This window comes from Gorilla gorilla, chromosome 6, assembly GCF_029281585.2.
Source record: "Gorilla gorilla gorilla isolate KB3781 chromosome 6, NHGRI_mGorGor1-v2.1_pri, whole genome shotgun sequence".
NCBI classification, from domain to species: Eukaryota; Metazoa; Chordata; class Mammalia; order Primates; family Hominidae; genus Gorilla; species Gorilla gorilla.
Window position 1 is genome coordinate 106,176,207 of NC_073230.2, and position 20,793 is coordinate 106,196,999.

General features: G+C 36.4%; 1 pseudogene; it reads left to right on the top strand.

Moving 5' to 3' along the window:
- LOC101129188 (bifunctional methylenetetrahydrofolate dehydrogenase/cyclohydrolase, mitochondrial-like) overlaps window positions 1–10,425 on the top strand; it is a 43,925-nt pseudogene extending 33,500 nt beyond the window's left edge.
- The last annotated feature ends 10,368 nt before the right edge of the window (window positions 10,426–20,793 follow it).

The window sequence follows — 20,793 nt, forward strand, 5'->3', positions numbered from 1 at the left end:
ATGCACTTAATATAACATGGAGAGAGTGCCTCTTTTCCCAGGAATCATTGAACTTTATGATCCTTGTTACCTAGAACAATTAGCCTCCTAGTCTCACTGCCCAGGTTCCCAAATGCCCCTTATACTTGTAGTCTATTCCATGCCCGTGTCTATGTATGCCTTATTATCCCCCTCATTTGCAGTTACGTGAGTTTAAACTCAATAAATACTTGATGATGGAGATAGGGATTAATATTGCACTAGAGGGGATAAACGTTGTTGTAATTAAAATCTGCAGAAAATATGTGGTGAGTCTACTTTCTACATCAACACTCTGCCCAGTTACATAGTACTAGGGTTTGTGCAAATCTAGGAAACAAAACAAATCAGTAAAAGACACCTGTTCCGGGCCGGGTGCAGTGGCTCATGCCTGTAATCCCAGCACTTTGGGAGGCCAAGGTGGGCGGATCATGATGTTAGGAGATGGAGACCATCCTGGCTAACATGGTGAAACCCCATCTCTACTAAAAATACAAAAAAATTAGCCGGGCGTGCTGGCAGGTGCCTGTAGTCCCAGCCACTCGGGAGGCTGAGGCAGGAGAATGGTGTGAACCCGGGAGACGGAGCTTGCAGTGAGCCGAGATTGCGCCTTTGCACTCCAGTCTGGGCGACAGAGCCAGAGTCTGTCTCAAAAAATAAATAAATAAAATAAATAAATAAAGACACCTGTTCCCTTTGTAGCAAGTTATACTTGCTGGGGTTTAACAAAATCTTTTGGATCAAGGTTTTTTAAAAAGTAAGTGTTGTAATAAGCATTTCTCTCTAGAATACTTAATAGATGATGACTCATTTTAAACTATTGCATTCTGACTGACCTTTGGTGGTGCTGAAACAACATTCTCACATAGGTTATTGGGATTTAAGTGGTGAAACAATTTCCTGAGTAGAAATGTCACAATCAGATCAACCTAAGAAGTCACATTTAAGAGGACATTATTCAGCAGGAACATTTCTCTAGTTTGTCAGGGTTAATATTACGTAAAGAATAAATTGATGTATTTTTACTTCCTTCATTAAAAAAAGGTTCTATCTGTGTGGTCTCCCATCTCTAAAGCCAGGCTGAAGGACTGTCACTCAAGAGCAATGGGGCTGGAGAAATGGGTAAAAATGTATCTTCTGGCCAGGCATGGTAGCTCACGCCTGTAATCCTAGCACTTTGGGAGGCTGAGGTGGGTGGATCGCTTGAGGTCAGGAGTTCAAGACCAGCCTGGCCAACATGACGAAACCTCGTCTGTACAAAATATACAAAAATTAGCAGGCGAGGTGGCGGGCGCCTGTAATCCCAGCTACTCGAGAGACTGAGGCAGGAGAATCGCTTGAACCCGGGAGGCGGAGGTTGCAGTGAGCTGACATCGCGCCTCTGCATTCCAGCCTGGGTGACAGAGCGAGACTCTGTCTCCAAAAAAAAAAAAAAAAAAAATCTTCTTTTCCAAGATAGTAGTCTGCCTGGTTTTTTAATAAGGTGGTTTACTAAATAGGTCAGAAGATCCAGCACCGAGGATTCCTCCACAGTCCTCTCCCAATACCTCAGGCACACAGCCGACTGCTCTGTGTTATAGGAGATTCTTTCAGGGAAGAGTAATAATGTCTGTCTCCTCTGCTTCTGGGCTTCTGGGGAATCGTGGGAGGAGGAAGGAAACAGCAGGGTAAAGGAGGAAGTTCAGGTATGTTTTCACCTCCCCTTACATAGATTCTAACTGCGAACAGGTGCACCAGATAAAGTGAGGGAAACCCAAAGTGCAATGGGTGTTACTGCGTATAACCTCTATCCAAAAAGCCTGAACAGACCGCAAAGAGTCCATGCTGCAGAGGTGAAATGACCATCCTCTCAAAGATCAAGACTTTGCTGAAGAAGCCGCAGCTCCCCATCAGGATCCCACGGATCACTGTCATTGCTTAAAACTAGCAAGTTGCATTAGTATAGCACGTACAGGTCAGAAGGCTTTTCTGACCTCCCTATTTAAAAGCTCCCCTCATCCACTGCTCATTCCACTTCCAACAATGGTGGGCATCACATGGCAACTAACTCCACGAGAGGTAGCTGGGATGCTGTGCCACTGTGCAGAACTCTTGGCTGCCCCACAGGGCTGGGGAGGAAAAATTGGAGTTCAAGACTTGAGACTTTTTTTCCAGAACCTGAAAGCGCTCCTAGTCTTTCAGTAGTAGTGGAATGAAAACAGACTAGCCGTCACCGGATTATAATCAGAGCCTCAAATTATTTAAACCACTCCTCATATGTAATCTGGCATTCAATCCAAAATAATCCTGCATTTAGGAAGGTAGAACTTGACAGAAAACATGAGGAAAAAAATGGACACTAGAAGCAACTCTCCCCACCACATACAAAAGCTCACTTTCTATCACCTTTATCTACTTTATTTCTATTATCACCTTTCAATTACATATTTATGTATTTGCTTTATGATCTGTCTCACTCATTACAATGAAAGTTTCATTAAGAAATAAGAAACAGGTTTTCTTTTTCTTTTTCTTTCTTCTTCTTCTCCTTCTTCTTCTTCTTCTTCTTCTTCCTCTTCTTCCCCTTCTTCTTCTTCTTCTTCCTCCTCTTCCTCTTCTTCCTCTTCTTCCTCTTCTTCCTCTTCTTCCTCTTCTTCCTCTTCTTCCTCTTCTTCCTCTTCTTCTTCTTCTTCTTCTTCTTCTTCTTCCTCTTCTTCTTCTTCTTCTTCTTCTTCTTCTTCTTCTTCTTGAGACAGAGTCTGATTCTGTCACCCAAGCTGGAGTGCAGTGGTGCGATCTCAGTTCGCTGCAACCTCCACCTCCTGGATTCGACAAATTCTCCTCCCTCAGCCTCCCGAGCAGCTGGGACAGCAGATGTGCGCCACCATGCCTGGCTAATTTTTGCATTTTTAGTAGAGATAGAGTTTCACCATGTTTACCAGGCTGGTCTTGAACTCCTGACCTCAAATGATACACCTGCCTCGGCCTCCCAAAGTGCTGGGATTACAGGGCATGAGCCACTGCACCTGGCTCAAGACATGGATATGTCTTTTTATTTATTCACTGTTGTATTTGCAGTATTTAGAAAAGTGTCTGACACATAGGTGCTCAAGAAACCTTGTTTAATCAAAGAATGATCAAATTAACTTACCAAATAGTTGCTATGACAGTTTAGATATGGAGGTGTTTCTTCAGGTTGATGATGTAAAAACTTCACAGATGATATTGAGGAAAGGAAAGGCTATCTTAGATGAAAACATGAGAAGAAAAAGAGCAGAAAGCTGTGGAGAAGAAGGAGCACATATATATAGAATTTAGGACACAAGCACAGTAAATCCATTTGTCTTCAATGTTTATTAGTGTTGTAAAATGAAAAATACATGTTACAGATTAGGAAAAATGGAAAAGAGAATAGGGAGTAGAGGGTTGTGAATTCCAAGTAAATATTACAACATTTTATCTAGTCGCATGACTGTCATCTATATTAGTACATTTGAGAAATAAACAGAACAATATAAGAAAAACCAAACAATATAATAATAATAAATAACACATAAGAATTTTTACATATTTTGATGAGCTAACTGAATCTAAGTCAGTAATATTATACATACAGTTTTTCAATGACATGAAAGTGGAAAAGTTTGTGAGATAAGGATGAAATGAATTATAGAACATTTCATATTCAAACTGATTGAACCCTTAATGAAATTGATTTCAGTTTCTTACCTAAGAAAGAATTTAAAACTTTAAATGTGTTGCAAAAGTAAAAATAAAAGATAATTTGAAAAATGAGACTCAACAAAAAGACTTTTTAAAAACGATTTTTTGGGGAAGTAAACTTTTTAAAAATATATAGAATATGTTAGCTGCGACTACAATTATTCTTAATGTACAAATGATAAAAATTTATTAAGATTACTGAGGAAAGTTGTAGAATCATCCTTTGTATTTTAGAACAAGAATCGTAAGTGGGTTTTGTATCTCCATTTTCTAATTATTTGATTTCACTATTTATACAATCATTTATTTATATGCTGTTTGTATTAGTCTGTTCTCACACTGCTATAAAGAAATACCCAAGACTGGGTAATTTATAAAGGAAATAGGTTTAATTGACTCACAGCTCTGCATGGCTGGGGAGGCCTCAGGAAACTCACAATCATGCTGAAGGGGAAGCAGACAACTTCTTCACAAGGCGGCAGGAAAGACAGAGAGAAGAGTGAAGGAGGAACTTGCCAAACACTTATAAAACCATCAGATCTTGTGAGAACTCACTATCGCAAGAATAGCATGGGGGAAACCGCCCCCATAATCCAATCACCTCCCATCAGGTTCCTCCCTCAACTCCTGGGGATTACAATTCAAGATAAGATTTGGGTGGAGACACAAAGCCAAACTATGTCACTATTTCCCAGTTAAAAAAAAAATTCCTAGAATGTATCCATCAAATAAAAATTTTAAATTTTATAAAAGCAGACAATAACTACATTTTTACAATCTAATGTATCATGGGTGCTAAGTGGTTACTGAGTCATAGTAAAATAATAAAATCCAAACTGTTTAAGCTACAAGTTTCCTGAGGTACTGAAGTGATAAAAAAGAGATTTGAACAAGGAAAGTGTGTTAGGGATTATACTTAGACAACTAACTGAGTTTTTAATGACAAATCTCACATGAATATAGACAACCTTAAAATTGCAAGGAGAATAGAATATGTAACAATTCACATTTTACAAATCACAAGTTGTATTCTAGGAAGATTTTGACAGTACTCAATGACCATAGAAAATTGACATGGACTCTAATTAATTATTCATCTGGAAAAAACCCCTGGGATAAATCAACAAGAATCAAATTGCAGACACATAGAAGAATTTGGTCTAAGGCCAAAGATAATCTAGGCTTAGGCTGTCAGAACTGACTTCCTCTTAGGAGAAAAAATTAAATCTGATAGATGTGAGGCTTACAACCCACTATAATATCTTGGCTTTTTTTTTTTTTTTTGTGGGGTCGGGGGTCATTGTTTTCTAAATTTGTCCTCTTTCTTTTTCTGCATACAAAACTACTCCAGAAGATTTATTTTAAAGTAAAATGCATAAAACTATATTTAAAGTAAATTAAATGTAGGAGAGGTTATACATAATTGCCTCTATTTACTGGGCGTTCAGTGGCTGAATCTGAAATCTTCCCACAGTCCTACCCTTCAGTCTGTTTTGTTCCTCACCTGGAACACTTGCTCTTAAGACCTAAAAATAACCTGACTGGTTTAGCAAGAAGAGTGATCCTGAAGGAATTGTTATAAGTGAAGTCCCCCAAGGCTGTCCTGATATTGAAAGCTTTGTGCAAGAGGGATCCAGTGGAGTTGATGAAACAAAAACCAGGCGGCTTTCTATACGTTCAGTTTCACAGAGAACAGAAAAGCACAGCAGGGACCTTCACACATTGTTGGTTCTCCTCTCTTGCTTCTGAGCAGGGATTTTTTTTTCCTTTCACTTTGGTTTGAGCACTGTTGTTTCAGGTAGTCAATATATACACTATAGCTAACTTCCTGAAGGAAAAAATACTCCATCCGCTTTTAAATGTGGGCTCGCTCTGCTAGCCATGTAAGAGCACTACAGAGATGGAAGGATTTAAATTAGTTCTGTTCCTCAAAATTCATTAGCAGCACCTCTATATTAGGCCTCACCTTCTATGTTTAATATCTAAAATAACTCAGCCATCCAGCTCAAATCTGGAGATATTGTGTCAGATTATGTCTTCCTGTGTACTTTTCTCTATTTACCCAGCTAGCTTCATTTTGTTAAGCATTCCTTAAAAAAACCCCTCTGTATGTTAAAAATAAACTACCACAAGAAAACTGGTTCAAATGTCCACAATGGCACGAGAGACTACTAGGGTTATTGTCTGTACATTTAAATACACACAAATGTGTGCAGACACACATACACACACACAGAGGCATATACACACAGGCTTGTAATTTGGAACATGGCCATTCTATGTTTTGGAAAACATATCTTTTAAATAAATGGATCACTTGATATCTGATTTATTCAGCACTAGTTTTCTCTCTTCTGGAGCTTACGAATTAGTGAAAAACAAAAACAAAGTAAACCAAAAAGCTCTAATGATATAGTTTTCATCGTGTACACACATACGTGAACCTAGACATTAAGCTGGGATTTCACTCTGGTCTATGAGTAGTCATTAGTCAGTGCAACACCTGAAGGTTCCATATGCTCGTGACAATCTCTCAAGATAAATGTGCTCTATTATTTAAGATTTATGGTTCTGCCCATGAATCATCACTATATATAATTCAAAAACTGGCATTTGCCCTTGTGCTATTACATTTTATTTTCCCATTCTATCAATGTCTACATCTTATTTTTAGAAGCTAAAATTAGTTTGTCTTAATAAAATAATGATATATGTTAATGGGCCTAATGTTTTTGAATTACTTAGAATTTTAATTTGTTAATTAGGAGAAATATTGATTATCTCACAGAAATAAATTATTTTATAAGTATTAAATATGTACTATTACAATATAATTAAATAATTTAATTTTTTAAATTATTTGAGTAGATGTTTGGATAAATAGAAAAGATTTGGTTTCTAGAGGCTAAAAAATTTTGAACTTGGAAGTTAAACTGGAGAAGAAAGTTTATTGGTTTGAATGACTGAATGGCCTTTAGATTAAGGAAAGTTCTGTTCCACATGAATAGTCTGCTTCTAAGAATCAAGACAAAAAGTGTGGAACAAATCATTGGTATCTGAACTGAAGCAATTTCGTGTTTAACACACAACACAAAGTAGGTGGGTGGCTCTATAAAATGATTAAAAACATGGAAGATGCATCCTTATCTTGTAAACAGATATAACAGGGCTAAGATTACCCATCAGAGAGTCACTTCACAACTTTATTTTTTCCCCATGGCTCTGTAGTGCTTAAAGGATGGAATTTCTATTTCATCCTGTCATAAATTATCTCTCAGAATCTATCTTGACCTTCTTCCCAAATTTGGTCTCTCTTCTCCCATACAGCAAATTTTTAATTGACTCCCAGGAAACATCTATGACTTTATAAAATTTTATTTTCTCAGAATTTTATTCCCATTTCTCTCTTAAGATAAAGCAAAATAAAACCAACAAAAAGTAATCTTAGATGTCGTTCAGGGCTGGAGAAAAATACACCGCTCCTCCTTAGGTTTCCTCTATTTTTCCAGGCAGAGCAATTGACTCCCTCCTCTATTACTCGGGGACTTTCAGTATGTGTCTACTTGAGTTCTTATCACAGCGTACAATAAGTGTATGTTTACAGGTATTTATTGCCGCCTAGACTTTAGAAGAATTTAAAGTCTATGCAGACCCCACAAATTTGAATACACGCAACAGGGCAGACAGGTAATGGAATTGGGCTTTTGGAAAACCACAAGTTGTGACAACAAATGGCAGCCCACCCAGAGAGGTGATGGAGAGTAGGGAGTGGTGGATATTGTGAATAACTGCAAAATGCATGCTGCATCTAAGGGAGGTTAGCTGCTTCTCCACTTTGGCCACCTGTAGTTCAGTTAGAATACCAGATCAATATGGTCATAGCTTCTGGTTTTCAAGAGAAGCTAGGAACGCGGAATTTTATGTGTAATCTCCCATTATATAAATGCCACCAGCCAATTCCTCCAAGAACATTTATGGGCCAAATAAAACACGGATTTATGCTGAAATTTGTCCATGTAATATTGGAGTTAATCAAGTGTAGCTCCTGGGCCTCCTTCTCATTGTATATTTTTTTCCCCTAATCAATCTCATTTAACACATGAAGATTCATTTTCTTCTATATGCACATAACTCAGAAATTTATATTTCTAATTCAAGACACATCTAACTGCCTACTTGCCATCTCCTCTTGGATTGCTGATAACACTTACGTATATTTATATATTCAAAACCAAACTTAAGACAATCGTATCCCCCCTTTTTAGTGTAACATATTTTAACGTGTGTAACTGTCCATCTAAGTAGCAGTTATCTTTGACCATTTTTTTCCCTCACCACCCTTTCCAATTCACCAACAAAGTCAATTTTTCCCTACTAACACTAACCTCTTAATTCTAGTCATTTCTTTGTTTCTCCACCGTAATAACCCTGGTCGAAAATACCATCATCTCTCCCATGAACTACTTCTCCCATAAACTCTTCAATGTCTCTCCAGTATTCCCAAAAGTGCAGCTAAGTGATCTCCTCAAAATACAAGTCAAGCAATGTTTCTACATTGCCTACTGCTTCAATGTTTTTCCATTATTATATGGGATCAGGAGGAAAACAGTTGGGCAAAAAACCTTGTAAAACAATGTAGCTAGTAAGGCCCTGTCTGGTTTGAAGTCTCCCAGTCTTTTTATCCTCATTGTCTGCCACACGTCTTGCGCTGTTTCAGCCTTGCTGTTCTCATACCTCTAACTTTTCTTTTTACACGTTTGTCTTTTCTTTCCCTTACTAACCTCCATTCATCTCAGTTCTACTTCAGATTCCTCAACCAAACCACCGAACACCTCTGTACCATTAATCACAATATAACATGGGTTATGATTAAGTGATAATCACAACATCTGTCTCCCTATATAGATTCTAAGTTCCATGAAGACAGGGATTCTCTGTTTCTCCTTATTGTATCACCAGAAATAAGCATAGTATCAGGCAGGAGAAAATAAGAAATATTTGTTAAATAAATGAATTCATGAATAAATAATACTAAAAATATTGTTAAATTAAAAATTTAAAGTGGATGGATGAATAGAGATGGGGAAATCCTGAAAGTCCTATTTTTCTAGTTTCACTATAAGAAAATGGATCTGGGAAAAAGGAGACAAAACTAAGATCTTATTACACACTTAAATTATGCGTTGAATCAATATTCCAATAGCAAGGAACTATTAAATAAAGTAACTTATCTGTGTATTATATGTGCCTATGTTTACTAATGTAGATATACATAATTTGATTTGAAAAACATAGCAAGTACTTTTAAAAAGTTCTTTTTCAACTTCATTAGTGATGGCGAATAAATAGCTTAGAGTGAAAACATAACCTTTAGCTCTCAGAGAGGCACCTCTGTTTCTACTGCCAGATATTTTTCTGCTAAGGTTTCACTACATCGTTCTATTATAGACTGATCTTTCCCCTTTTGTGCTTAACTCTGGAAAAAAAAAATGAGATTTCACCGAGTAAGATTTTAACCTGAAAATGCAAAAATCCATATATAAGAATAAACATTTCCACCACAATATAGGGAAAAAAATCAGTAATGACCAAGAAAATATTTGTAACTACTAAAATACAAGAAAGAGAATAAAAATACTTTGAAGGTGTGATAGAAAATCACACAATAGTCCTCCTGGCGAGGTCATCGCCCGGGCTGTGGCAGCCGCTTCCTCATGTCAGCGCTGCTCCCTCCACCCTCACCCCTTCCACCGCGGGGCAGTTCGAAATGAAGCTGTTGTCATTTCTGGAAGGAAACTGGCCCAGCAGATCAAGCAGGAAGTGCGGCAGGAGGTGGAAGAGTGGGTGGCCTCAGGTAACAAATGGCTATACCTGAGCATGAACCTGGTCAGCGAGAATCCTGCGAGTAACTCACGTCCTCAACAAAACCAGGGCAGCTGCAGATGTGGTAATCAATGGTGAGACGATTATGAAACCAGCTTCAATTTCAGAGGAAGAATTGTTGAATTTAATCAATAAACTGAATAATAATGTAGATGGCCTTATTCAGCTGCCTCTTCCAGGCGTATTGATGATAGAAAGACCTGTAATGCCTTTCTCCAGACAAGGATGTCGATGACTTTCATGTAATTAATGTAGGGCGAATGTGTTTGGACCAGTATTCCACGTTACCAGCTACCTCATGGGGTGTGTGGGAAATAATTAAGCAAACTGGCATTCCCACCCTAGGGAAGAATGTGGTTGTGGCTGGAAGGTCAAAAAATGTTGAAATGCCAGTTGCAATGTTACTGCGCACAGATGGGACGCATGAAGGTCCCAGAGGTGATGCTACTGTTACAATATCTCATGGATACACTCCCAAAGAGCAGCTGAAGAAACATACCATTCTTGCAGATATTGTAATATCTGCTGCAGGCATTCCAAATCTCATCACAGCAGATATGATCAAGGAAGGAGCAGCCATCATTAATGTGGGAATAAATAGAGTTCAAGATCCCGTAACTGCAAGCCCAAGTTAGTTGGAGATGTGGATTTTGAAGGAGTCAGACAAAAAGCTGGTTGTATCACTCCAGTTCCTGGAGGTGTTGGCCCCAAAACAGTGGTGATGCTAATGAAGAATACCATTATTACTGCACAAAAAAAATGCTGAGGCATGAAGAACGAGAAGTGTTGAAGTCTAAAGAGCTTGAAGTTGCCACTAATTAACTAATTGTGTCTTCTATGTCACAAACAGCACTCCAAGCCAGCTCAAGAAGCAAAGCAGGCCAATAGAAATGCATTATTTTTAATTTATTCTACTGCAATGGTTTAAAATGATGCTTCCTATTTATTCAACGCTTAAATGAGTAGGTGTTTGTGCACATAGCTCTGCAGTACCTCACCAGGGAGCATTACAGTATTATGCAGGGTCATGTAATCTAGCCAAGAGCAGCCATTAACCTCGTGATTAACATGGGAGACATTGTCATGTTGAGAATGGATGCTTAACTTTATGTCAAATACCTTGGTTAAACATTTGCGTTTTCTAGAATGGCATTTCCCAAGTGCTATTCCAATAAGAGTTGATATTCATTTTAGGTACTAAACCTTTTGAGTTCAACCGATCAAACCAAAGGAAAAGTGTTACTAGAGAAAATTAGGGAAAAGGTGAAAAAGAAAAAAATGGTAGTAATTGAGTAGAAAAAAATTAATTTATATATGTCTTGATTGGTAGCCAGATTTATCTAAGTAGAACTGAATCGGCTAGGAAAAAAGGAAAACTACATGTTAATCGTTTTCTAAGCTGTCTTTTGAAGCTTAGTCAGTCATTGGGAAAATGTTTAGAATTTTTCCTTGCTATTATGCGTTATTTTATGTATGTTACCCTTCAGTAAGTTCTTCCCATTTTAGTTTTCTAGGATTTAAAGGCTTATTTTAAACATTATTTATGTGTATTGTCATATTGTTAAATTTTTGTATTGTATAATTTCTTTGATATGTCTTAAAACCTATTTTTGAAAAACAAACTTGGCTTGATAATCATTTGGGCAGCTTGGGTAAGTATGCAAGTTACTTTTCCACCAAAGAATTGTCAGCAGCTGCCTGCTTTTCGTGATGTACCCTTTTGACTTTTCCAGAAAATTTTTAAGAATTTGAGTTAATATTGAATTTAATCAGACTTTCTGATTAAAGGTTATTATTTTGTTTCTTTTTTAATAAAACACATCTGTCTGGTATAGTTAAAAAAAAGAAAAAATTACAGAATAAAAGTATCATTGCTTTCAGCATTTAAGTTTGAAAACTTTTTTTTCCTCAGCAAAATCTTTAAATGATACTAATTGAAATCCTTTTGGCAGAAATAAGTTTTGCTAAAAAACACATCTTAGATTTTGTTTATTTTGAAATATGTATATTGATAACTATGTGAGATAATGCATGTTAGCCAAATGTAGTAATTCCACAATGTATATATACTTCAAAACATCATGTTGTATATAGTAAATATATATAATTTTATCTGTAGATGTAAAAAATAAAATAAATTTCCATGATATCAAAACCAGACAAGCACATAACAAAAATAGCAAACTACAGGACAATATCCCTGATGAGCATCAACAAACTACTAACAAAGTGAATTCAACAGCACATCAGAAAGATCATCCATTAGGTTAAAGAGGAATTTATCCTAGGGATGCAAAGATGGCTCAACATATGCAAATCAATAAACACTGATTTGCATTACATTACATTAATAGAATGTACAAAAATTATATGATCATCTCCATAGACACAGGAAAAGCATTCAATAAAATTCAACATGACTTCATGGTAAAAATCCTTAACAAATTATATGTAGAAGGAACGTATCTCAACACAATAAAGGCCATATATGACAAACCCAGCGTTAACATAATACTGAACAGGGAAAAGTTAAAAGCTTTTTCTCTAAAATTGGGAAGAAGACAAGGTTGCTTACTTTTACCACTTCCTTTTAATATAGTACTGGAACTCGTAGACAAAGCAATTAGGCAAGAGAAGGAAATAAAGGGCATCCAAATTGAAAAGGAGCAAGTAAAAGTGTTCCTGTTTGCAGATGACATTATCTTCTGTATAGAAAACCCTACGGACTCCACCAAGAGACTGTTAGAACTAATGGACAAATTCAGTATGGTTGCAGAATACAAAATCATACAAAAATCAGTAGTATTTCTATATACAACAGTAAAATATATGAAAAAGAAATCCCATTTACAATAGCTACAGCAAAATAAAATACCCAGGAATAAATTTAACCAAAGAAATGAAGTATCTCTATAATGAAAACTATAAAACATTGATAAAGGAAATTGAAGAAGATATTAATAAATGGAAAGATATCCTGTGCTCATGGATTAGAAGAATTAATATTGTTAAAATGTCTATACTCCCCAAGCAATCTGCAGATACAATACAATCCCTATCAAAATCCCAATGACATTCTTCACAGAAAAGTAATCCTAAAGTTTGGGGGAAAAAAAGACATTTTGAGTATTATTCAGATTATTCAGAAATAGAAATAAGGCAAATGTATTATCTCTGGTATATTGTCTAGGTTGGTCTATTTTTCTGAAATTTCACTAATGAGTGTCATCTGTGAAGTTTGACATTAACATATCATGTATTAAAATTATTTTAAAATGTATTCCTTGTGTATATATATATATTACTTTTACATTTTTGCTTTCGATTCTAAGACAAATTTATTTTTCCTCAGTCATACAAATTAGTAGATGACAAAATAATCTCAAAAACCAACAATATTATTATAAATGAACCTTTTAACATTACCTAAGAATAAGTACCAGTTTTGTGCTATGAAGATGACTATCCATCAGATTATTCTGTTATCTCTGCTATGACTGAGACTTCAATAATTATACCTTCTGAAAATTAGATTTGAGGGGGAATGTAACAGGTTTCAGGATTTTTTATTTAACATTTAACCTTAAACCGAACATTTAACCTTAAGAAAAATTAGATCTCAGAACTTTATCTCACTTGAAATCACCTCAACTAAAAAGATATAAGAATAAAGGAAAAAAGCAAAAATGAGCTGCTGATACAGGGAAAATTTTGCTGCCAGGAAATCAGTTCCACAGGATCAATCTGCCTGAGGCTCATCTTGACTTCATTCATAACAAAGGTGTGTAAATCAATGCTTATTTTAATGCTTTATTAGTCTATTTTTATACATTATGTTTTTTTAATAGAGAATGATGAATGCTTTTCTTATAATTATGAATGAATATAGTATCTTAGATTTGTTTAGTGTTGATAAGTATGTCGCTATGCTGCAACAGCATTTCTTAACCTTTTGGGGGAACCATTCCAGAAACTTAGAGCAATGAACTTTTTCTCCCAGTAAAACACATGTACACAAATTAACACAAATTTTGCGTAGGGTTTTGAGGTGTTACTAACACCCTTATGCTCCTTTAGGAGCATAAAAATGTACTGAATTTTTTAGAATTCAGTACAGGACCTGTTTAAAACCATGCTGCTTCTACATTTTTCGCATAATGACAAAGGAATCTGTAAGAGTGTGGCAAGATTATTTTTCTACAAGGCACATCTCTAACAGAAATGCTGTGCATTATGCTGATGTTCTTGCCAGCAAAATGATGTTGGTGATATTTACTCATTCATTCTTGATGAATATATATATTTACATATATATATTCTTCTTTTACTATAGTTCAGTTTTTTACTATAGTTCAGTTCATTCTTACCATTCCAAATTAATGGAAGTTAGTAATTCTGTAATTATCCAAAATAATACATTATCCACAAAGCACATATTCCTAATCATATTTTAATTATTTTTAAAATTCCATAACATGCATTTATCAGTATCTATTACCCTGAAAAGACAAAAACCCAGAAATGTGTTGAATGATGCAAAATGTCTCATACATAATAAAATTATGAGTGCAAATTTTTTGTTACCCAGAATTAGTGATTAGAACTCAAAGCTGTGAACAAAGAGCTTCTAAGCACCCACTTTCTAAAGAGATACCCCAAAAATAGAGGTCAGAAGCCTCCCTGCAAGATTTATTAAGCAGGGTCATAACCAGTCCTAGAAAGCAACAGAGTGGTTAATAGCACAAGTACTGTATTGAATCAGCCTGGTTCAAATGCTGTTCTGGCCACAGTAGCTATGTAACCATGAACAAGTCACTTCATCTCCCTGTCCCTCAGTAAAATGAGCATAATAACTATAAAAAGTGTATATAACAGTTATATTTAATCCATGGTAAATGTTCAATAGTGCTTATATCAGGATTTTGTAAGTCTTGGTATTTTCTGTGCTTTAAAAAAAAAAAAAAATGCTCCGTAGGGTGATTGTGCAGATTAAATGCCAACATAGATGTAAATAAATAGAAATGTGCCTGGGCCCTGGTATGTATTCAATAAATGTATTATATTTCATTGTTATTTTGCTCATAGTTAATCCAATCATCCTCTCAAATCTCTGTGTGTGTATGTGTGTGTATAGAAAACTGGGGACTAGAAGAGACACACTCAAAGGGATGGGTGCAGTGAGCCCCTATGGACAGGAAAGTGTGTTCTTTGATGAGGGTAATTCCCTATTCTCGAGGTGCTTCCTCCATCTCCTAAGTAAAGTGAGGGGGAAACTCCATTAGAATCTGTCAGCTACTAATGATCCCTGTAAGATGGAGCAGGGGCTCCATTCCCTTACTAGTTGTCAGTTTGGCAGCAGACATACTGACACACCAGGTCACCAGTATTCCTCCCCATCACATTTAATGTCAGTTCATCCTTTAGATATCACCTCAAGTGTCACTTCTATAGCTAGCTTTCCTTAACCCTCAAACCAGATAAATTCTCCTGTAATAGCATAACACATGCTTCTCTTTATCAAACTGATCAGTTGAGACTTTTATAGTTTAGGGTTGATTTGTTTAATGATTACTTAAATCCTACTAAGATATAAGGTTCATTAAGACAAAGATTGTGTTTTTATACCTCACTCCAGTGCCTAGCACAATGATTGGCCCATAGTTCAGTACTCAATATATATTCTGAGTGCTGACATATCATTGGGTTCAGTGCTCAATGATGCAAATTGGCAGAGAGAGTCATCAATGTTGAGTTGAAATTGAATAGTGTTGAAGAGGTTCACGTGATACTACAGAAACAGAAATGCTAGATCAGTTTAAGTGAGATAGAGATCAATTCTTGTTGGATAATCATAGGAGGCTTATCATATTAGAGGAGAATAAGAATGAGAATTTGAAGGAAGATAAATTTTAATAAACAAGTTAGGAGAGAAATGTAAGAAAACATATGTGTGCTGCTAAATATACTGGATTAAGAGTAAATGAATTTGAAAGCTGAATGAGTTTATGGAAAAATAAAGGATGCTTCTATAATTGTAAGGTATTTATTGTTATATAGATCCATTAATATCATGCTAATTATTTGGATACTTTCCACAGAGAGTGGATATGGATTGAAGATTTTAAGTAGAGAAGGAAATGAGATACACATCAGACAAGGTTTAGTACAGAAAACTAAAACTACGTATTTTGGCCAGAAAGTGATTTACAACATTAGGTAATTTAAAAAATGGTTGCAACAAGGAAGCTAAGAACCTTGATAAAAGTTTACAGGAACTGCTAACTAGAACAACCAGCTTAGAGAAGAACACAAGGACTATGTGAAAATACCAAAACTACAATTGATTGGTGTACCTAAAAGTGACAGGGAGAATGGAACCAAACTGGAAAACACACTTCAGGATATTATCTTGGAGAACTTACCCAACCTAGCAAGACAGGCCAACATTCAAATTTAGGAAATAGACAACACCACTAAGATGCTCCTCAAGAAGAGCAACCCCAAGACACATAATCATCAGATTCACCAAGGATGAAACAAAGGAAAAAAATGTTAAGGGCAGCCAGAGAGAAAGGTCAGGTTAACCACAAAGGGAAGCCCATCAGACTAACAATGGATCTCTCTGCAGAAACCCTACATTCCAGAAGAGTGGCGGCCAATATGCAATATTCTTAAGAGTTTTCAACACAGAATTTCATATCCAGCCAAACTATGCTTCATAAGTGAAGGAGAAATAAAATCCTTTACAGACAAGCAAATGCTGAGGGATTTTTGTAACCACCAGGCCTGCCTTACAAGAGCTCCTGAAGGAAACACTAAATATGGAAAGGAAAAACTGGTACCAGCCACTGCAAAAACATACCAAAATATAAAGACCAATGACACTATGAAGAAACTGCATTCAACTAATGTGCAAAATAACCAGCTAGCATCATGATGACAGGATCAAATTCACACATAAGAATATTAACCTTAAATGTAAATGGGCTAAATGCCCCAATTAAAAGACATAGACTGGCAAATTGGATAAAGAGTCAAGATGCATCAGTGTGCTGTATTCAGGAGACCCATCTCATGTGCAAAGATACACATAGGCTCAAAATAAAGGGATGGAGGGATATTTACCAAGCAAATGGAAAGAAAAAAAAAACAGGGGTTGCAATCCTAGTCTCTGATAAAACAGAGTTTAAACCAACAAAGATAAAGAAAGACAAAGAAGGGCATTACATAATGGTAAAGGGATCAATTCAACAAGAAGAGCTAACTATCCTAAATGTATATGCACTCAATACAGGAGCATGCAGATTCATAAAGCAAGTTCTTAGAGACCTACAAAGAGACTTAGGCTCCCACACAATAATAGTGGGAGACTTCATCACCCAATTGTCAATATTAGATCAACGAGGCAGAAAATTAACAAGGATATTCAGGACTTGAACTCAGTGCAGAACGAAGCATACCTAATAGACATCTACAGAACTCTCCACTCCAGATCAACAGAATATACATTCTTCTCAGTACTGCATAGCACTTATTCTAAAATTGACCACATAATTAGAAGTAAAACATTCCTCACTAAATGTAAAAGAACAGAAATCATAAAAAGAGTCTCTCAGAACACAGTGCAATCAAATTAGAACTCAGGATTAAGAAACTCACTCAAAACCACACAACTACATGGAAACTGAACAACCTGCTCCTGAATGACTACTGGGTAAATAATAAAATTAAGGCATAGATAATTTCTTCGAAACTAATGAGAAAACAGACAGAACATACTAGAATCTCTGGGACACATTTAGAGCAATGTGTAGAGGGAAATTTATAGCACTAAATGCCCACAGGAGAAAGCAGGAAAGATCTAAAATCGACTCCCCAACATCACAATTAAAAGAACTAGAGAAGCAAGAGCAAATAAATTCAAAAGCTAGCAGAAAACAAGAAATAAGATCAGAGCAGAACTGAAGGAGATAGGGACATGAAAAACCCTTCAAAAAAATCAATGAATCCAAGAGCTGGTTTTTTGAAAAGATTAACAAAATAGACTGCTAACCAGAATAATAAAGAAGAAAAAAGAGAAGAATCAAATAGACACAATAAAAATTGATAAAGGAGATATCATCACTGATCCCACAGAAATACAAACTACCATCAGAGAATACTACAAACAGCTCTACACAAACAAACTAGAAAATCTAGAAGAAATGGATAAATTCCTGGATACATACACCCTCCCAAGACTATACCAGGAAGAAGTCGAATACCAAAAGCAAGTTCTAAAATTGAAGCAGTAATTGGTCGCCTACCAACCAAAAACAGCCCAGATCCAGATAGATTATCATCCTAATTCTACCAAAGGTACAAAGAGGAGCTGGTACCATTCCTTCCGAAACTATTCCAAACAATGGAAAAAGAGGGACTCCTCCCTAACTCATTTTATGAAGCCAGCATCATCCTGATATCAAAACCTGGCAGACACACACACACACGCACAAGATTTCAGGCCAATATCCCCAATGATCATCGATGCAAAATCCTCAATAAAATACTGGCAAACCGAATCCAGCAGCACATTAAAAAGCTTATCCACCATGATCAAGTTGGCTTCATCCGAGGGATGCAAATCTGGTTCAACATACACAAATCAATAAACATAATCCATCACATAAACAGAACCAATGACAAAAGCCACATGATAGATGCAGAAAAGGCCTTCGATAAAATTCAACAGCCCTTCATGCTAAAACCTCTCAGTAAACTAGGTATTGATGGAATATATCTCAATAAGAGCTATTTATGACAAACCCACAGCCAATATCATACTGAATGGGCAAAAGCTGGAAGCATTCCCTTTGAAAACCAGCACAAGACAGGGATGCCCTCTCTTACCACTCCTATTCGACATAATGTTGGAAGTTCTGGCCAGGGCAATCAGGCAAGAGAAAGAAATAAAAGGTATTCAAATGGGACAACAGGAAGTCAAATTGTCTCTGGTTGCAGATGACATGATTGTACATTTAGAAAACCCCATTGTCTCAATCCAAAAACTCCTTAAGCTGATAAGCAACTTCAGCAAAGTCTCAGGATACAAAATCAATGTGCAAAAATCACAAGCATTCCTATACACCAATAATAGAGATTCAAATCATGAGTGAACTCCCATTCACAATTGCTTCAAAGAGAATAAAATATCTAGGAATCCAACTTACAAGGGATGTGAAGGACCTCTTCAAGGAGAACTACAAACCACTGCTCAACAAAATAAAAGAGGACAAACAAATGGAAAAACATTCCATGCTCATGGATAGGAAGAATCAATATCTTGAAAATGGCCATACTGCCCAGAGTAATATATAGATTTAACGCTATTTCCATCAAGCTACCATTGACTTTCTTCACAGAATTGGAAAAAACTACTTTAAATTTCATATGGAACCAAAAAAGAGCCCACATTGCCAAGACAATCCTAAGCCAAAAGAACAAAGCTGGAGGCAACATGCTACCTGACTTCAAACTATACTACAAGGCTACAGTAACCAAAACAGCATGCTACTGGTACCAAAACAGGTATATAATAGACCAATGGAACAGAACAGAGGCCTCAGGAATAACACCAGACATCTACACTATCTGATCTTTGACAAACCTGAAAAAAAACAAGCAATGGGGAAAGGATGCCCTATTTAATAAATGGTGTTGGGAAAACTGGCTAGCCATATGCAGAAAACTGAAACTGGACACCTTCCTTACACCTTATACATAAATTAACTCAAGATGGATTAAAGACTTAAATGGAAGACCTAAAACCATAAAAACCCTAGAAGAAATCCTAGGCAATACCATTTGGGATATAGGCACTGGCAAAAACTTCCTGACTAAAACACCAAAAGCGATGGCAACAAAAGCCAAAAGGGATCTGATTAAAGAGCTTCTGCACAGCAAAAGACACTATCATTAGAGTGAACCAGCAACCTAAAGAATGGAAGAAAATGTTTACAATCTATCCATCTGACAAAGGGCTAATATCCAGACTCTACAAAGAACTTAAACAAATTTACAAGAAAAAAACCCCATCAAAAAGTGGGCAAAGTATATGAACAGACACTTCTCAAAAGAAGACATTTATGTAGCCAACAGACACATGCAAAAATGCTCATCATCACTGGTCATTAGAGAAATGCAGATCAAAACCACAATGAGATAACATCTCACACCAGTTAGAATGGCGATCATTAAAAAGTCAGGAAACAACAGATGCTGGGGAGGATGTGGAGAAATAGGAACACTTTTACACTGTTGGTGGGACTGTAAACTAATTCAACCATTGTGGAAGACAGTGTGGCGATTCCTCAAGGATCTAGAACCAGAAATACCATTTGACCCAGCCATCCCATTACTGGGTATCTACCCAAACTATTATAAATCATTCTGTAAAGACACATGCACATGCATGTTTATTGCAGGACTATTCACAATAGCAAAGACTTGGAACCAAATGTCCATCAAGGATAGGCTGGATAAAGAAAATGTGGCACATATACACCATGGAATACTGTGTAGCCGTAAAAAAGAATGAACTCTTGTCCTTTGCAGGAACATGGATGAAGCTGGAAACCATCATTCTCAGCAAACTAACACAGGAACAGAAAACCAAACACTGCATATTCTCACTCATAAGTGGGAGTTGATCAGTGAGAACTCATGGACACACGGAGGGGAACATCACACACTGGGGCCTGTTGGCGGGTAGAGGGCAAGGCGAGGGATGGCATTAGGAGAAATGCCTAATGTAGATGACGGGTTGATGGGTGAAGCAAACCATCATGGCACACGTATATCTATGTAACAAACCTGCATGTTCTACACATGTATCCCAGAACTGAGAGTAAAATAAATAAATAATTAAATAGTTGCCACAGTTGGAGAAATGAGCTCCAGGCTGGGCCTGAGTTGTAGCTATAAAATGCTTCTCAAAACCGAAGAAGCTAGAAAATAGACACTAAAACTCCGCTGCAGATAAACCTCTCATCAATATGACTTTATCACAAACAACAAATTTATATCAAACATACAAAATGTCTCCATATTACTTGTGCCTTTCAAATATCACTTTGTGCATTACATATCGTTGGAAAAACCTAATTTGTATCAAGAAATTCAGCAGCAAAGAAATCTAAGAAATGTAGTCTC